At 32.5% G+C, this 18,598-nt stretch overlaps 1 protein-coding gene across 2 annotated transcripts in view; it reads left to right on the top strand.

The window, feature by feature from the left end:
* Positions 1–18,598, top strand: part of MS3_00008603 (uncharacterized protein) — a gene marked incomplete at its 5' end in the record, with an annotated part of 80,749 nt that overhangs the window by 57,090 nt on the left and 5,061 nt on the right. The gene's annotated exons all lie outside the window — the stretch shown is intronic.

An 18,598-nucleotide genomic window follows, 5' to 3' on the forward strand; every position in this document is an offset into this window, starting at 1 on the left:
ACAGATAAATTGTCAGTCTCACGTTTACACAAGATTCATCAGTTTGACGTTAACCCTACTACTTAAAAATATTTGTGAGTAGTTATCGTTAGATAGAATATAGACAACTTGAAGCCATGGGATACTTTTTAATCGTAACATTCTAACCAATAACTCGGCTATCACTACTTCTATTTTTATGTGATGAACTAAGAATAGTTTTTTTCTCACAAATAATTTGCATTACAATGTCGTCAATTTTCACCATCTGCTTACCTAAGTAACACAAATACTATGAATACTGTACATTATTATTGTTTCAAGCCAAATATATCACGAGTACATAGTACTACCACCTGAAACTAATAACAGAGATGTGAATGCCTGTGTGTAGGGCAGGGTAAACTGAATCTTCCTGGACATTTAATTTCATGATGTGACCTTTTCATACTATCGATAAAGGATAATTTTCGTTAACTTTCTATCTCATGAACTAAGTTTAATTGTACTTGTCAGTATGGGGTTGTGGAGATGGCTAAACTTCATTGAAATAACGAGCCTATTAAAGTAAGATAACTACTAAAAACCTGGAAGCATTGGACGGAATCTTCGTCCTAATGTGGGACTCCTCAGCAGTGAGAACTCACAACCCCCAAACCAGGAATCGAATCCAGAACCTGTTTCGCACGTGAACACAACGTTTAAACACCTGAGCTGGGATCCAAAGATGTATAAGTCTAACTTCAACCAATTCAAGATAATTTTATTTATTGTATATTAATGAAGATTTGTACTTAACTCGGGTGATTACTTTTGATTGTGTTATAAAGTAGTAAGTGCTGATGATGTTATTGTCCAGAACGATAATGCAAGCTTTGCAAATGATCTATCTCCCTTAACTTAAAAATCTCAAAAAAGGTAGTGTTATGTTTTTGTTTCCCGTTACCCTACTCGATTAGCTTGTCGTATCCACACTACTTAGCTATAGTTTTGTATCCTTTTCATCAACTATTGGTTTGATTAGAAAGTTAGTGGTAGTAGTATACTACATGCAGAGAAGTGCTGATGATTCATAAAACTAATCAAAGTTCTTACTCTTTTCATAAGAGCGTTTTGTATGGAGTGTTTTTACCACATTGAAAAGTAAATTAGTGATTGAATTGTTTAAATACGCTATTGTTAATTATTTCAATTCAAATTGTACTCCATCATATAGAACTGGTTAATTATAACAGAAAATTAATCTATTGAAGGAGTTTTCTATTGAGTGCTAACTGCTGTTATGAAATTAAGACTAAATCTTATGAAAATCTCAACGGTTAAGATCATGAAGATCACTGAAGACAATGGTGAATGTGTCGCTCGATTTCGTGGATTAGTTGAAGTTAGACATTAACACCGTTGGATGCCGGCTCAATGGTCTAGTGGTTAAGTGCTCGGGCGCGAAACCAGTAGGTTCTGGGTTCGAATCTCGCAGGGGGCGAGGTCGTGGATGCCCACTGCTGAGGAGTCCCACAATAGGACGAAACGGCCGTCCAGTGCTCCCAGGTTTTCCATGGTGGTCTAGCTTCAACTGACTTATGGTCTTAACCACTGAAATTACTACAATCTCCACAAAAAAACCCATCTGATATTATGAAAATCCGCTTATAGTTTATACTTCCTTACGAATATTAAATAGAAATATATATAGAGATACAATTCAATCGATAGTGCAAATCGGTCGGATCCAGCACATTAAATCTTGATCGCAATTCATATTTCTTTTGTAAAAACTTTATTCACTATAAACATCTGCAATAGACTTCAGTGATGAGCATTAAAGACTAGATAAAACAACGATGGATGGCGGGGGATGGTAGGTAGCTCAGTACTAATTGAAAAGTTTAGATTCCATTCATTAAGATCTTGATTTGAATCTTGCTTCATCTGTTTCCGTTCTAGCAACCAAATAGTATTTACCAGTCATCACAATTAGAGTGTAGTTCGAAACCAATTACACAAATTCGTATTTGACAAATGAGTTACCACTAAACACTAGGATTATTCATATAATTAACCTTATCTTCTACAGTAGTTCAATAACAGCCTTGATATCTTTACTAGTAGTGTCGCCGATTGGAACCGAATTTTAATCTTTGGAATATTATACTTAGAGGTTTTGTTCATAAACTCCAAAGAGTATTAAATTGAAAAACATATAATTTTACTCATTATTATTATCTATTCTAATCAGTCAACAAAATCAACCTTATTTCAGAGTACCTAAATACTACTACTGTTAATAAGAATAGTAGTGATTCGATGTATATGTATACAAAAAGAAGAGTATGAAGGGATGTGTTTCGATTTTTTCAACAATATTACAAAAGAATACTATATAGATAATAGTATGTCCAAAACTATGACTAGGCAGACATGTATGAGTTAGAAATCGTAACCTAGATCAGTCTACCGAAAGTTTTATCAGTCCCATTCATATGACGGTTGTATTTGAATATCAAGTGATTATTTTTTTTACAGATTTGCACTCAATATTACCATTTTCATGTCATCAATATTTTGTTAAGTACACTACACCACATTAATAAATTTGGTTGAGAACAGTAGTGAATATATATAATAGAATCCAGTCTTCATTTAATTGGTTGCTACAAAAAATTTAGTATAGAATCCACCTGTTATTTAATCGTGATACCAATCTATCTATCAGTCAGTGATGGTGAATGACGGGTATACTCCATAAAACAGTTGATTCTATATTACATTATGGCTCTGAATAAACCTAAAAAAAATGTGTATGGTGCATATTTTAGTTAATAGATTGACCAATGAAGTTATAGATTTTCGTCGACTTAATTCGATTGAGATATTTTATTGTAGATTAATCCAAACACAAACTATCCCATGACATAGAATGTCAACTAGTATAGAAATAGAGTTTTTAAAGTTTTAGATTGTTAATCTGTGTCATATTGATGGAAATGTAAACTTACTTGCTAAAGTCATCGAGATAATCAGTGGCCTGTAATCTTGGAAAATTATTATTGATATTATTATTACTATTATTATTAACTCATTTACTAAATACAAATTCACGTATTTGGCTAGGGATACCACTCATTTACTGAAACCTGATTTTGATAAAGTGATGTTCGAATTGGGGGCTTGGTAACTAAATGTTGGATCGTTTTATCATTAGTGTTAAATCATTACTTCATTAAGTATATACACACACAATAGAGAACACATGTATTTATTTATTTATTCTTTATACTTCTCAAAATCTCGCAAACAATTTATTTTTCTAATGTTCAGTTTTCACTTTTTCGACTGTTGTACTTCTTCTCCTTCATTGTTTGATTCTTCACAATGTATTAAGATGATCCAGGAGATAAATTTATATACATATCCTATGTATATATAATATATATTGTTTTATGACTAAAGACTTATGTCTCAGGTAGCTTTCTTAGATAAAAAGAAAATTCAAGTATTATACATTGAATGAGTGAGTGAATAAGTAGATGAATTTCTTCCTCTTTAGATAAATTCAAGTTATTTCTCTGTGATATGTGACAATACAATAGACGGATAACAACATTGATAGAAATAAACTTTAGGTCATACTGTATATTGTGTTATTATGTGTCAAATGTTCAGTAATTTATTATTATTATTATTATTATCATGAATAGGAATAATTGAATAGCGAAGAGTTATTACTAAATATGAAATACTCATAATTTGTATGTATGCATGGATGTATTATATATACTGACATAATAATAAGAGTAATACTAATACTACTCATAATAGTAATAATAAATGATGATAAACCCATTCATGATAATACATGAATTGGTAACAACAACAATATCATCAACATCCTCATGATTATGATGGGCATATATATATCATTGTTATAAATGATGACCTATTTTCATGATGATAATTGTCATTACGGAAATTAATCGATAGTTTACTGATGTGCTTATATACACTTTTATTCAATTTTTTTTGGTATATATATAGGTATTTCACTGTATATCTGTATGTGTATATTCCCGTGGGGTGTATGTTTTTAATTACTCATTAACTGTGAAAGCTAGATTAATGACACTGTAAACATGGTGGATGCATCAACAGTTAGGATAGGATACGTGTTCGTGAATTTGTAGTGTATCCGTTTCTCTATGTTCAATATATGTTCAGTAGTATCAAGCATTTTTGGGCATTTCCCTGTTCATTTAGAGGGTGAATACTGAATGTGAGAGCATAATTTTCACTGATGAATTTATTTCAAACTTCAACTCTCAATTTATTTGCTTTTTTCATCTATGAATTTGACATGGTTTACAGTGACGGCTTCATATAAAGAAATATGTATGAAAATCATACTTTTGTATGTAACACACTGATCCACTAAATGAATAGAGAGATAGTTGACAATGTTAGATATTTAACTGTTATTGAACAATGAAAAGTGATGGTTATCCTCATACTAGCTTATAAGTTAAAACATTCAGTTTTCAATTTTAAGATTACAAGTTCAAATCATTGTCTCTAAACATCAACTGCGAGTTCAACAATCAGGTAACAGTATCAAGAATCCTTTCACCAAACAATTGATTGGTAGATCCTCAAGTAAACAAACTGCGCTATTTAATTACCAAAGTATATTGATAAATATTTTGGCATTAAAAATCTGAAAATATATTGTTCTCATTAATGTAGAAATATCGAAGATAAATTTAGTCGGTCACTCAAACTCAACGTAAACCTTAGTACGTAGATATATAGGCTTGAGTTACCATACCTCATTAACATAGATCAAGATGTTAGGCCGAATCCGAAAGTAGTAGAAGTAGTAATAGTATCAGTGATAATAAAGAAAATTAGGCATCTAAGATACGATTCAAGGAAAAATAAATTATTGAAATAAAGAATTTATGAGGCATTCAGAAGCATAAAATCTTAAGGAAGACAAAGAGTGTATGCATCTTCGTTATTACAAGTAATTCTAAGTCATATCACTGATAGTCTCTAATCACTGGTTGCGATAATCACATGGACCTCAACCAGATAGTCTACACCTGTTAACGTGGCTCAGTTCAATTTTCAATGGCTTCATGGACGTGTGCTACACTTTGTTTTGGATACACTTAAATTTACTCCAGCCTACTCCTACACCAGACAACATCGCTCGTCGAGGTAGGCGGTGGTTAGGCATGCGCAGCACATGTCCCAACCACCTCATCAATCGATTTGCCATCCTTATCTAGTACTCTATTCTCAACCCAGACATTGCTAACTGCTCAGTGGTCCCAGAATGCGCAAGAAATGCTTCGAGAACACTTATGATCGAATATTAGTAATCAAAGAATATCCTCTATTCTTAATGGCCACGCTTTACACCCATAAACTAGAACAGAGCGAATGGCCTCATAGCAAGTTCATCCTTTATTTGGCGGACGGATATTTTGCCTACACTTAGTGAAATAATTCGGAAAAAGCCAGTTGAGTCTTCTGAATGCATGTTGAGATTTGGTCAGACACAATGCTTTCAATATTGACAAATTTATGTTTAGGAAATCTTTCTAATATACAGTATAAGCATTATCAACCATTGATTAGATCGAGTTCATGAACTTAAGATAACCGTCATCATAACCAACATACAACCTTGCACATTTGTGTGTTGTCTCAAGTTGTCATTCCACATTAGCATGAAATTAATAAGACGATTAGCAAATGAATCAAAATAGCTTGGTAGTAATGATAATGAAAATGTATTGAAGATATGATGTTAGAAGATGGAATGAAAGGGTGTTTATGAAAAAATATTGAAATTCAAGATCTAGTGCAAGTTAAGGTGTGGATCCTTCTAGGCCACTGTGACTAATTCAATATCTTCAACCATTGGCCGATGTTATCTTACGGGCCACAACCTAATATATATTTTGGTTGGTTAATGATGAGTCTGAACTCAAGACTCCTTTAGGTCTTGTGATGAAGCACGACAACACATAAAGATCTCTAGTTTTTGACCCAGTTGTCGATTCCTATAATTGTACTTCGACCGTTGTATACAAAACCTCTGTAATGTAAAGGTGTCTGCTCGATGCAAAACCAGCATTTCCTAGGATCCTTCTCTGAGGACTGAACATTGCTCTGGGAAGTGTCGAATTATCTACCGAAAGGTCGTAATGTAATTTAGTTGATATTGTGACCAACCTCATATTGGTCATAGTGCAAATTAATCGGTAAGAATCCAACAGTAAACACTTAGATAAATGAATAATTAAACACACAACTGCTCTGTTTTACCAGAGACCAATCATTGTGGCCTGTATAACTCAATAGTAACGTGATGCTAAGTGACATAGCTTCGAATGTTATTATCCTCAAGATTACAAGTCCCTCTTGTTGATATGATTAATGTCATTTAACACGAAACCTAGGTCCAAAATCAAAGATCGATGTCGTTCTACTTGGATAACAACTAAAATATTTGGGTTTTAACACCTTAAGAAAAGAGGGAATCTTTTTTAAAAAAATGAAGTTTTTTATCTATTTACACCATATATAAAGTGCTTCATGGATTAATTTCATACTATTTTTTGCTTTTCTGAGCAAATCAGAATGGTTCAACATCTTAAGAGACTTTCTACCTGTTGATATTTAATAACGCCCCTGTCATACGTGGTCCGTAGAGTTAGAATAACTTTTACTCCTAAACAAATTGTTATTTTATAGTTAAACAATCATTGAAAATCAAGAAACGTTGAACCTTGTTTCTTATCCTAGTATGAGATTCCTTACCATCGCTCATCGACGATCCCATTTAAAATTGAGCTCAAAACCTTGAGATTTCACAGCGAGTGTTTAGCCTTTAGACCAATAAGCCTAAATCTGTTGGTTCACATCTCTAATCAATTCATGATACATAGCGCAAAGATCTTTCGATGTAATTGATAAATAACTAACTCACACTCAACACGCTTGAACTTCACTTCTTAAGATTTTTCACTAGAACTCCCCGGGGAAATACCTCTCAAAACTAGTCCCTGTTAATATTTATTTTCTTTGTTATTGTGTATACGTTAAAAAATACCTTAAAGTTTTCTCCTTATAATCACATACTGAGGTAAAAAAAAAATTGTTAAAAATTATTCTTACATAGATTATGTTTCTTGTACAATTATCTCTTAATACATGTTCACAAAAGTCGACTCACATACGCACATACAGAGACGCACATGCATTCCAGCCACATAGTATAAATCATTTTACAGCTTTCATTAATGTAATATGTAGTTAGTTGTACATGTCAAAGAAGCATTCAACTAACTGGGTTTTGTTTTTCATTATTCTGAGTAACAGTAAACAAGATATGTATAACATACTCATACATTGTTGTGTTGTATGTAATTTACTCTATTTACTTATTTACTGACAAACTATATTTTGTTTTATTATAATGACTAACAGTCTACACTTTTGCTCTGTTAATAATAAGGTATTTAGAAGTTGTCGTTGGGTCGTAGTAAAATAGTATTCAGTTTCATGATAAAGTCGTAACGACAACTGATTACTTACTAGTACACTATCTTTTTTATGCCAGTTTGCATAGCCATGGTAACACATACACACACGTGATTATTACTCATGTGTACATGATTCATCCTCCATTCTTATTATTCGTTCTCTGTCTGTCTGTAATGCATTCATCCCAAGTTTTGCTTTTTTTATTGATTAAAATGATTGACTGAGTTGTTTACTCTTAGTTTCCATTGTTGTTTACTTTTGCTACTCCCACTGCCTCATATGTGTTTATTATTCTGTTATTATTACTAGCCATGGTAGTAATAATAGTAGTACTCTTCGTTGTACCCTCTCTCTCTCGTTCGCTCCTACACAATTATTTTACTCTTTGGATATTAGTTGCGTTTGGCTGGTGATAGTGGTGATGAGCGGGTTAACTAACTAAGTAACCAACTAATGGGTGCGTGCGTGTTGATTTCTTTCAATAATAATAACAATAATAATATTAATTGTTATTATTATCATTATCAGTAGTAGTGGTAGTGGTAGTAATAGTAGTATTTCCAACTTGGCCGACAATAATGTTAGTTATCCTAGTTATAGGTACTGACTGTCTCATTTCATTTGGGTTTAATTTTCTTCTACATGGTAGTTTTGAAAGAAAAAAAACAAAACAACAGAAGTTACAAAGAACAACAACAACAGCACAAGAACGAAATGTTGTACTACATTGTATTGTAACATACAAGGGTCTGAATTCATCACATGTCTGTCTGTATGTATATACGGCTTTATAATGAACATATGGTGGTTGTGCATTGCGAAAAGTGATTGCAGTAATGTAAGGTAGGTATGCCGTACATCATATTTACGTGTACACACATACGCGAACTTGACAATAATACCGTGATGTATACACATACTACTGCCATATATTGCATAGATTGAGTAAATTTCATTCGAGTCTAAAACAATTTGCTTATTTATTTATTTATCTATTTAATGTATTCTCTTTTTCTCAATTATATTTTATGCGTACATGTATTCATGCATTTGAGTGTATAATTAATACAATACGGGAAAATAATGTCATAAACGAATAATCACTATGTTGTGTGTATGTGTGTTTGTCGTGTTGTTGTTTCTGCATCACTTCATTGTCTCATTTGACAGATTGCAAAATAAAATTCTATCACAATAGACAATAATAAGTTTAAATTTATAAAAATGTAAAATACAATTTGAAGAAACAGTAAATGCAATAGACCAAAGCGTGTCAGACTGATTGAGAAATGTATTATTAATAATGTAGAGTGTATAAAACTGAATGACCGAGTGAATGAGTAAGTGTATGTTGGAGAAGGGAGTGGGTGAAGAGGGTTGAGAGCAAATCGAATTACATATGCCTACGCGCTGCAGCATGTGTACTGTTACACGTTTTGCATACGTACAATACTCACTTAGTAATTAACTAATTCACTCTGTCACATACAATCTGTTACTTAAATTGTAGTACTTTGTTAATATTAGTGTTTTAATGGTGGTAATCATTTCAATGTATATGTGTATGTATGTGTATTTGTGTGTACACTCTAAAATGCAATACTTTTTTTATGTACGATGCGTAAATTCGAGACACGCAGAAGTGACTCATATAGTAATTTAATAATAACAATAATTACTCAAATTACCCATTTTAGTACTACACGTATTTTGTAAATTTGAAAATAAGGGTCTGTTTCATATTATTTATTTGATTATTTGAACACATAAATATTGATACAGAGGGGCATCAAATAAATATGCGCTACACAAGTCACTTGATTTTTGTGTAGGCTGTGATAATGGCCGGGTGCCCAAGCCGAAGCAGGTGATCTTCTTATGGGGCGAGATGCAGTCCCACGGTAGCCAGTGACCAACAATTGGTTCATACACCATTTGTTCCCTCAAGATCCTGGAGCCCATGTGCGCTATTAGTTTGGAATCAGGGTTTCTCAACTCCCCTAGGTGGATCCTTCATATCCAACTACCCGGTTAAAGCGCTGGATATTCGCTTTTGATCCTCTCAATTTCGTAAACAACACCTCACCACCAGAAGGTAGTGAGTAGGTCTTCCCTGGCAGAGGCTATATACGCGTGGCCATGTGAGAGCATTTCGAGAGGGAGAGCGAACTCTCCCCACCCTCGGCCGTACTAGGGCATTTGAGGTCAAAGATAAACACTTCTATAGTTTAAACTGATCCATTTTCGTTTCACCATGTATCCAATTCAACTGTGTGAGTGGTGTATAATTTACTCCTTGATCTTAGCCTCAGTCGCTCTACGATCCCCTCGCTCACTCACTCGTTTAATCTGTTTTCAATAGACTCCTTTTTATGTTGCCCTTAGTGGTGGTGTTTTTTGCACACAACCATTGTCTCACGATGATATCTGTTTTTTATTAGGGTATGCAATAATAGTAAAACCGAAAACTGATGGATAACATTCAGTCCTTTTTTGTGGGTGGGTGCGTGTATCCCTCCTATTTATGAATAGAGCTATAAAACATGAAAATATTACTTTGCACCAGTGAGTTATTTTCTCTCTCATAGTCTCTCTACAAAAAGTTGTACTTATAAACTTTCAGATGTCGAGTATGCATATATATATGCCTATGTGCCCGGATAAGTGACCCTGTCTAAGCTTGTCATTATATTTTTCTGTTTATTTTAAGTTCAGTTTGCATTACTTTTTCATCCTACAATTTAAATAATCGTTTCCTCTCCTGAAAAACTCCTGTTATTATTATTATCCCATAATTATCATTATTATTACGATTATTATTATTATGACAGACGGATAAAAGGTGATAATTTTTTTTCGAATCAGGAACTTGTAAAATAAACTACATGCATAACCGGACGCTTAATGCATACATCCATCAATACTTTGCCTAGCCAACCCTCCCCTCCTCTTTATCCTACTACTCGTCGTCGCGCTTTATTGAATATAAACATATGCTAAATAGTTTTTCTGTGCTTCCTAGACTAACCACTATTCCTCTCTTTCTCTATCTTACCATGTTACATGTTCCTTCATTCTATTAGTGGATCTTAGCTCTCCAGTCACACTCATACACAGACATAAACAAACATCGCATTTGTATTGTGTACTGGGATGTTGAGACTACGTTTAGTTAGTTAGTTAGTTATTATTACTATTATTATGTATGATCATCATACCATCTGGTCATTGAACTGTCTCGGAAATGATCTTCCTGAATACATTATTTGTCATCTCTCAAAATATATTTTATAACAGAATCTTTCAATTTTTGTGTTTTATCTTCTCTGGGTTTTGTTTCCTTACAACTTTACATATATATGTATAAAACATATATCATCATAAATTATAAGTAAATACTGATATAAAGAAAGAAACCTGTCAACAACAACAACATTTAGTCAATATTTATCGTCATCTCATCTCATCATACATATAGAAATTGTTATATCTATATATGTATGGGCTACCTTAAAGATCTACAATACACAATGCATAGTTTATTATCATTACTCTTACTCCAAATACGTGTCTATGTATGCATATATATACACATATACTATGTATATTTGTATGCATGTGTACATAAACATTTGAACGCTTAATGTGATCCTACATTTTACTAAATACGTTTTTTTAAACCCATATACAACTATATATTATTATATTATCATTACGAGATGATAGAACTGTTTCGTCTATATACATACAAATATCCCTGTTCTTTTTTCTCTCCAGTTCATCCAATATTCAAATTGTGTGCAATAAACAGGTGTGTGCATGTGTGTGTGCGTGACTGTCCCTATGTTTAATGTAATTTATGATTAATAATAGTAAGAGAGAGTTTTAATAAATTGATGTATCTGTTCCTATTTGTGTGCTCTATACTACCTGTATTATTATTATTATTATTATTATCATTAATACACATTTGTCTGGCTTCACACACACATAAGTGGATATGTATTGATTCCCTTTGTATGTGTATATATATACATCTAAATATGAATAATAATGGTTTAGTTCTCCACCATCTCATGTATTGATGATCAACTAAACTGATCGGTTCATTTTATTTAATCTAAATCATAAAAATCAACTAATTTTTCTCTCATCTATACATTATAACAATAATTAAATAAATAAATAAATAATAAATTGTGTGTTTACTTTAAACAAAGAAATAAATCAAATAGACATTTATCAACCATATAATTCAATATTTGTGACAGCACAATACGAGTTCTAGCGAAGACATTAAATTGGTTATAAGTATATATATTTCTATTTCTATTATTTAAACAAAAATGCTATACGATACTTTTTTGTATATGTATGTATATATATATGTTTATACGATCTCCCAATTCCTTGACCCGTTCTTTATCATCTTATTAAATATAAATAGGAAGAAGTAATGACTAGTTTGAAGTGTTCTTTATTTACGTTGTGTAGATTTTACATTCAGTTATATATATATAAGTTACTGGACGAATACTATTGATAAAGTCCTCAAAGTAGGAAACGAAACAACCAATACATATTGTTCTCTGATCAGATTGACAATCATTTTCCGTCATCACCTAATATGTATGTCTTATCATTCAATTATGGATCAACAGTTTGTTAACAATTGAGCGCCAAGTATGTAGCAATCATTAGTTGTGATTAACTTTATAGCCAATAGTAAATATTTTATTGTTCTATGGAATCCTTACGAGAATAGATAAACAAGTTTCTTCATGGTTATTCTGTAGTTATAAAAGAAGCAATTCAAGTTGTTTTCTTGTAAAGTTAATAAACTGGGATAATATTAATAATAAATGTATCGACACATTTCCAAATTGTCGATTTGTGAACATCGGCTATTATCCAGATTTAGTTTAATTTATACATTGAATAATAAAATAAATGAAGCAAATAGATATCGATTATTTCAACCGATGGATAACTGTATTACAACCATTTCAAATCATATAAAATCATTTCGATCACTTTGATGTCGGACTACTTACATGAAGATTGCCTATTTTTTTGCTTTATTAATAGCATGGTTATAGTCACACATCAGCTCCCTCTACTACTATCATCATCTGTTTGACTGAGCTCGAAATGGAACTTGCGTAGCGTGATTACCATTAGCAAGGTTTAACACCGTATTTCACAAATTAATGTATATTGCTTCTTTTCAGTATAAATAAATAACCGAATTAATTTAATACAAATGTAAATAGTACCTATGTAGGGAATATCAACTGGAAGCAGAACAATTCAATGGTTTATGTTAGTCAATTCACCATACTAACAATTTATTATCTAACCACCTTATGTAACGAATTGCACACGTTCATTTATTTTTCTACCTCTATTTTTATCGCTTCGACATTTGGTTGGTTAGTTTTGCCTAATGATTGTTGTTTTGTAACAGTTATGCACGTGTATGCGTCGTATCGGTATCAATGATAAAGCGGTGTTTTTTCTTCAATGTCTTTTATCGTTTTGACAAATTTACGGGATAATAATAATAATAAATAGACATCAGTAACCAATCATTGAATGGATTACGTAAATAAATTTTTCCTTTCCATCCCTCTTTATTTTGTCTAGTGTATTTAGTGTGAATATAATGATGTGAAATAGCATATTTCCAGTGTGATTTAACATTCTTTCACGAACATTCATTAATATGACAAATATTGCATAATCGAAAGGGGTGAAATTTAGAAGTTTTATATTATGTTCTAAAATAATCGAATCAACAAAAGAATATGCATGATTCTCGTTTCAGAACTAGAAATATTTTACTGTCGTCTAGAAATTCTTGATTTTCTTATTTACACTGAAATGATTTCTGTTTATACAACGTATAGTGTTTATTTATCTAATCGTTCACGTTTTATCGGTATTATTGTTTTATACACAAAACCTCTCCTGATAATAATCATCTGCTCACTAGTGACTGACTTCAAGAGATACTCCTGGAGTTCTAGTGAGAAGCCGTTACCAGTGGAGTTCAACCAGATCTGTTGTGAGATATCAGCTCACTGAAGACAATGGTGTACGGTGGCGCAACTTCATGAATTGGTTGAAGCTAGATATTAACACCGTTGGACGCCGGCTCGGTGGTCTAGTTAGTTAGGCGCTTGGCGCAAGGCTGATAGGTCCTGGGTTCGAATCTTGCGGGATCGTGGATGCGCACTGCTGAGGAGTCTCATACTGGGACGAAACGGCCGTCCAGTGCTTCCAGGTTTTCCATGGTGGTCTAGCTTCAATTGACTCATGAGTTCAACCAGTGAAATTTCTAAAATCTCCACAAAACCGCTTCTGATTATATTAAAGCCTATAGAACGGGTGAAAAAAATTATTTACAGATGATCAATTAGATTAGGTTTATCTAAGTTTGTTAATTATGTTTATGAAATATGATATACTATCGTGTACTGTTCTCTGTCGATTTGCCGACATCTATATTTACAAGAAATATTAAGCAATATTTTATTTTTTGAGCAAACAAAAAACGTTGAACACTAATGAGTGAACACCAACTATTGAATGCAGGTACATCCAGCCGACGAGTCCCAAATAAAATGAAACGTGCTTCCCGGATTCCACCGCTAGTCACCATCCATTTTTGCTTGGTAATGAGAACTATTTATATTGGTTGACAACAGACATTGTAGTGTGAAGTGAATTATTGGTTATTGATAATATATCTGGCAATCGGTCATAAGTTTCTTTGAAGCATTATTCATGTATGTTGAGACCTAATATATGAGTGATGTTATGGTTAGATGCAGTGTACCAGATAGAGATGGGAAATAGGTTGATAATGCAGTGAATTTTCATCAACCAATGTGGTTGGAAGATTTATTACAGAAACTTCACTAAGCCCTACTTAGACGTAAGAGGTTTCATGGCATTAGAGAAGTTAGTGTGAAGAAAGCTTGTGGTGGCCCAATGCAATAAGTGATATCAGTCTGTGAAGTAATCAATTGATGAACTGTGTCACTAACAATTCGTTAGAGATATTAGGTTACGCAACTCCGAATCGGTTGCAATGGCACAGATTCATTTATTCATTGTCATACCTTGAATCTTGATCTTTAAACTGATTTTCAACATTTTATTTTATTAATTAATTAATTCTTTTTGAGTCATATTAGTCATGTTTTCTACAGTCGTTGTTACTGTTAATATTTCTAATACTTTGGTATTTGTCTTGATAGTCTCATCTCACAGCAATGATATAGTGTGGTAACTTCAAGTAATGCTCATAATCTGCTAGGCTCTATGTAGACTGTGATTGACAATTAATTTTTGAATAACATACTTGTGATAATAATCAATAATGGAATAAATAAATAACAGACTAATCAAAATTATTGAATGTTATCACCAGGATTTCTTCGACACTATAGTGTACCTAAGGGAATCTTCAACATCATACGGAACTCATACTCACTGCAAAGTGGTGCATCGAGGACAGTTGACAAACGCATTCCAAATGAAGACAGGAGACAGACAAGACTGCCTACTCTTTCCCTTCCACTTTCTTCTGGTGGTTGACTGGATTATGAAGACTTCGACATCTGAGGAGAAACATGAAATAAAATGGACAGGTTGGATGCAACTAGATGATTTGGACTTTGTAGATGACCTGGTCCTTATATCTCATACACACCAAAAAATAAAGATGAACATAAACAATGTATCAGTAGGCCGCAACATACACAAGGGAAAATCCAAGATCCTGAAATACATCACAGAAAACACCAATCGAATCACACTTGATGGAGAAACTCTGGGAGAGGTGGTAATTTTCACGTAGCTGGTCAGCATCATTGATGAACAAGGAGGATCCGATGCAGACAAGCGAGGGCCACATTCCTACTGTTGGAGAACATATAGAAATCAAAACAACTGTCAACCAATATCAAAATCAGAATCTTCAATACGAACGTCAAGACAGTTCTATTGTACGGATCTGAAACGTGGAGAACTACTACGACTATCATCAAAATGGTACAAGTATTTATAAACAGTTGTCTATGCAAGATACTTAATATCCGTCTGTTGGATACTATCAGCAACGAACTACTATAGGAGAGAACAAACCAGCTTGCAACTGAAGAGGAAATTAGGAAAAGATGTTGGAAGTGGATAGAACATACATTACGCAAATCATAAAACTGCATCACAAGACAATCGCTAACTTGGAATCTTGAATGGGAACGGAAATAAGGAAGGTCAAAGAACACACTACGTCGGAACTTGGAAGCAGACATGAACAGGATGAATAGAAACTGGAAAGGATTGTCCAGGACAGAGTTGGATGGAGAATGCGGGTAGGCGGCTAACGCTCATTCACCTAGGATAACAGGCGTAAATAAGTAAGTAATCATTAGGATGGAATCATAAGAAACTGAGTAGTAACACAATAGACAGTTGTGTTGCCAACTTACAATGTATTTCAACTATTATCCAATCCATTTTTCATAATAATAATTGTCATTATCAACCATAGTGATTGAACTCTCTCAATTACATATGTATTATTTTCTCTTCACTGTATCAATACCTAATTTGTATTAAACAGATAAAGGATTTCTGGTTTTCACATTGCGTAATGTTTATTTGATATTTTTGGTTGTTATTGTCAGTGTGTGATAAATAAAGATCAGTGTGTGTATACAAGTAGATAAATTCATTGTTTTAAACAAGTTACATTTACAATATTACCGGGGGTTATTGTGTTGTTTTGTTGTTCAAATCCTTATTATAAATAAGTAAATAAATGTTATTGTATCAAGCTATGCAGACAATGGCAAAGAAATTACCTAGTCACTTTTATATTGCGCATATGACAAAACTCTTCTCTCTTTTATTGTATGACAGTAGAAGTAATGGGATTCTTTTCAAGTCCTTTAAACTACTGTCTGAGTGTTATATTACCATATTGGAATTCGTCTATTATTATTTACTATTTTTAAAAAATGTCAAGGCCCCTCATAGCGAGTGAGATAGAGAAATTATATATATACACATTATATATACACAGACATTAGTAAATAAACAATACAGATTGATATTCAATATTTATAGATAAACGATAACAATCAACCTTGTATTTTTGTAAAATACTGCATTCTCCCGTCAATCTGCTTGCATATTTGAATATATATAGTAATATTAAGGAAATGTCTACACCAGTAGTAGTAGCATTAGTAATAACGGTAGTAGTGCATTTGTCTAACCATCTGGCTAGCCAGCCAACCAGTCACTCATCAAACCGTTATCAAGGTACTATATTTTTTTTTACTTCCAACACATACTTGTGTTAAATTTTTTTCCTACCCCTAAGTATTCTTTTTTTTAGAAAAAGCATTCTCTTTCTCTTTGGACCGTGTATTATGTTGTTGTTTGTTTGACCTTGGGGACTGAGACTATTTCGTTTATTAGTCAGCAACATCGTGTAGTAGTACTACTTGTATATATATATATATATATATATATATATATATATATATATATATATAGTACGTACGAGTGTATTCAGTTTTTTTACAATCTTCTCTGAATACTTTTCTGTGTCATACACAAGTCTTCGATTTGTAGCGTCATCGTACAACAGAGATGATGACGCAGCAAATACACATAATACTGTAGTAAGTTGTAGTAGCTGTATTCGTAGTAATGGTCATGGTCATTATCATTCTAATGTACTATATGCATATGGTAAAATTAATGTAATTATGCATTTATTGTTTTGTTTTTATAAAAAAAAAATTAATATTAGAACATGTATTGTGTGTATACAAGCAAATCATCAACTTGGAATGGTGACTGATCAGACCAAAAGAGTAATAAATTTGACTAACTCCATATTCATTTATCAAAACGAACCAATCAAATAATGGAGATTTAAATAGTTTGGTAATATAACGCCCACGTTTTCAGTCATATCTATTATTACCCTAACAAAATGACATGAACTATGGATAGAGGTCCTAATTCTTATGTTTTATTAGTCTGGACAATTAGAAAAAAAAATGCCTTGTTTACATACTACTACTATTACTGCAAATGATGAGGCCTATAATAATAGAATATGACTCATTATTTGTAACCTTGGCTAATAGTAGTTAGTGCTAGTATGATTATAGGTACTGCGCTTATGATGGTACACTTTTTAAAAAAAAAATAAATGAAAGCAAAAAATAACTTATTAGAAATGAGAATGAAAAACTCATCTTGATTAGTTATTCTCTGATGAGAATCGGTGTATTGGATGTTGGTGTTAGGGGAGGAATTTTTCATATGTGATAGTGCAATAATGAGACATACATATGTATACACATAGTCGAGACTAATATTATATATATGGTTGATTGCGCTATCCTATTGTTGTTCTTGTACTTTGTTGTTTTTCGTTTCATATACACACTCTGATTATTAAGTATGATAAGATCAATAAAAAAGAGGTAAGTAGAGGTGAACAAAGCATTCCTGTTTTAAGCAAAAAAAAATTGAAGTATGGTAGAGAAAAAAACGAACTATGGAAATATGTGTAGACTATTGTTGTCTAGTTTCCTATTTAAACAGAATGTATATATCCTACATAAAACCAGAAGGTCATTTTGTTCTCAGTATAATCATGATTGTAGTAGTTAGTAGTTAAATGCTTAAACTTTTTCTACATATTCATCATGACTTGTCTTTTGTTTTCATTCTACATATCTCTTTATACTATTAAGGGTTACAAGTTGGTTTACGTCATGAACCTCTTAGTTATTTTTTTACAATTATCTCAGTCAAATTAACGAGATTGCAAAGAATACTAGGTAAAAACGTGTGTACTATAAAGAAACCTTATGAAACCAGCAACCATAGTTCTAATCATCTTCTAGTTTTTGCCTACGTGAAGATAATGTATTACTTGTCCCACCGTATGATTTTTCTTTACCATCTTCATGTTCTTCAAATGAACGGCTATTTCTCCTAATTCTAATCTACAACTCCTACTATTTTT

Source organism: Schistosoma haematobium, chromosome 6 (genome assembly GCF_000699445.3).
Source record: "Schistosoma haematobium chromosome 6, whole genome shotgun sequence".
NCBI classification, from domain to species: Eukaryota; Metazoa; Platyhelminthes; class Trematoda; order Strigeidida; family Schistosomatidae; genus Schistosoma; species Schistosoma haematobium.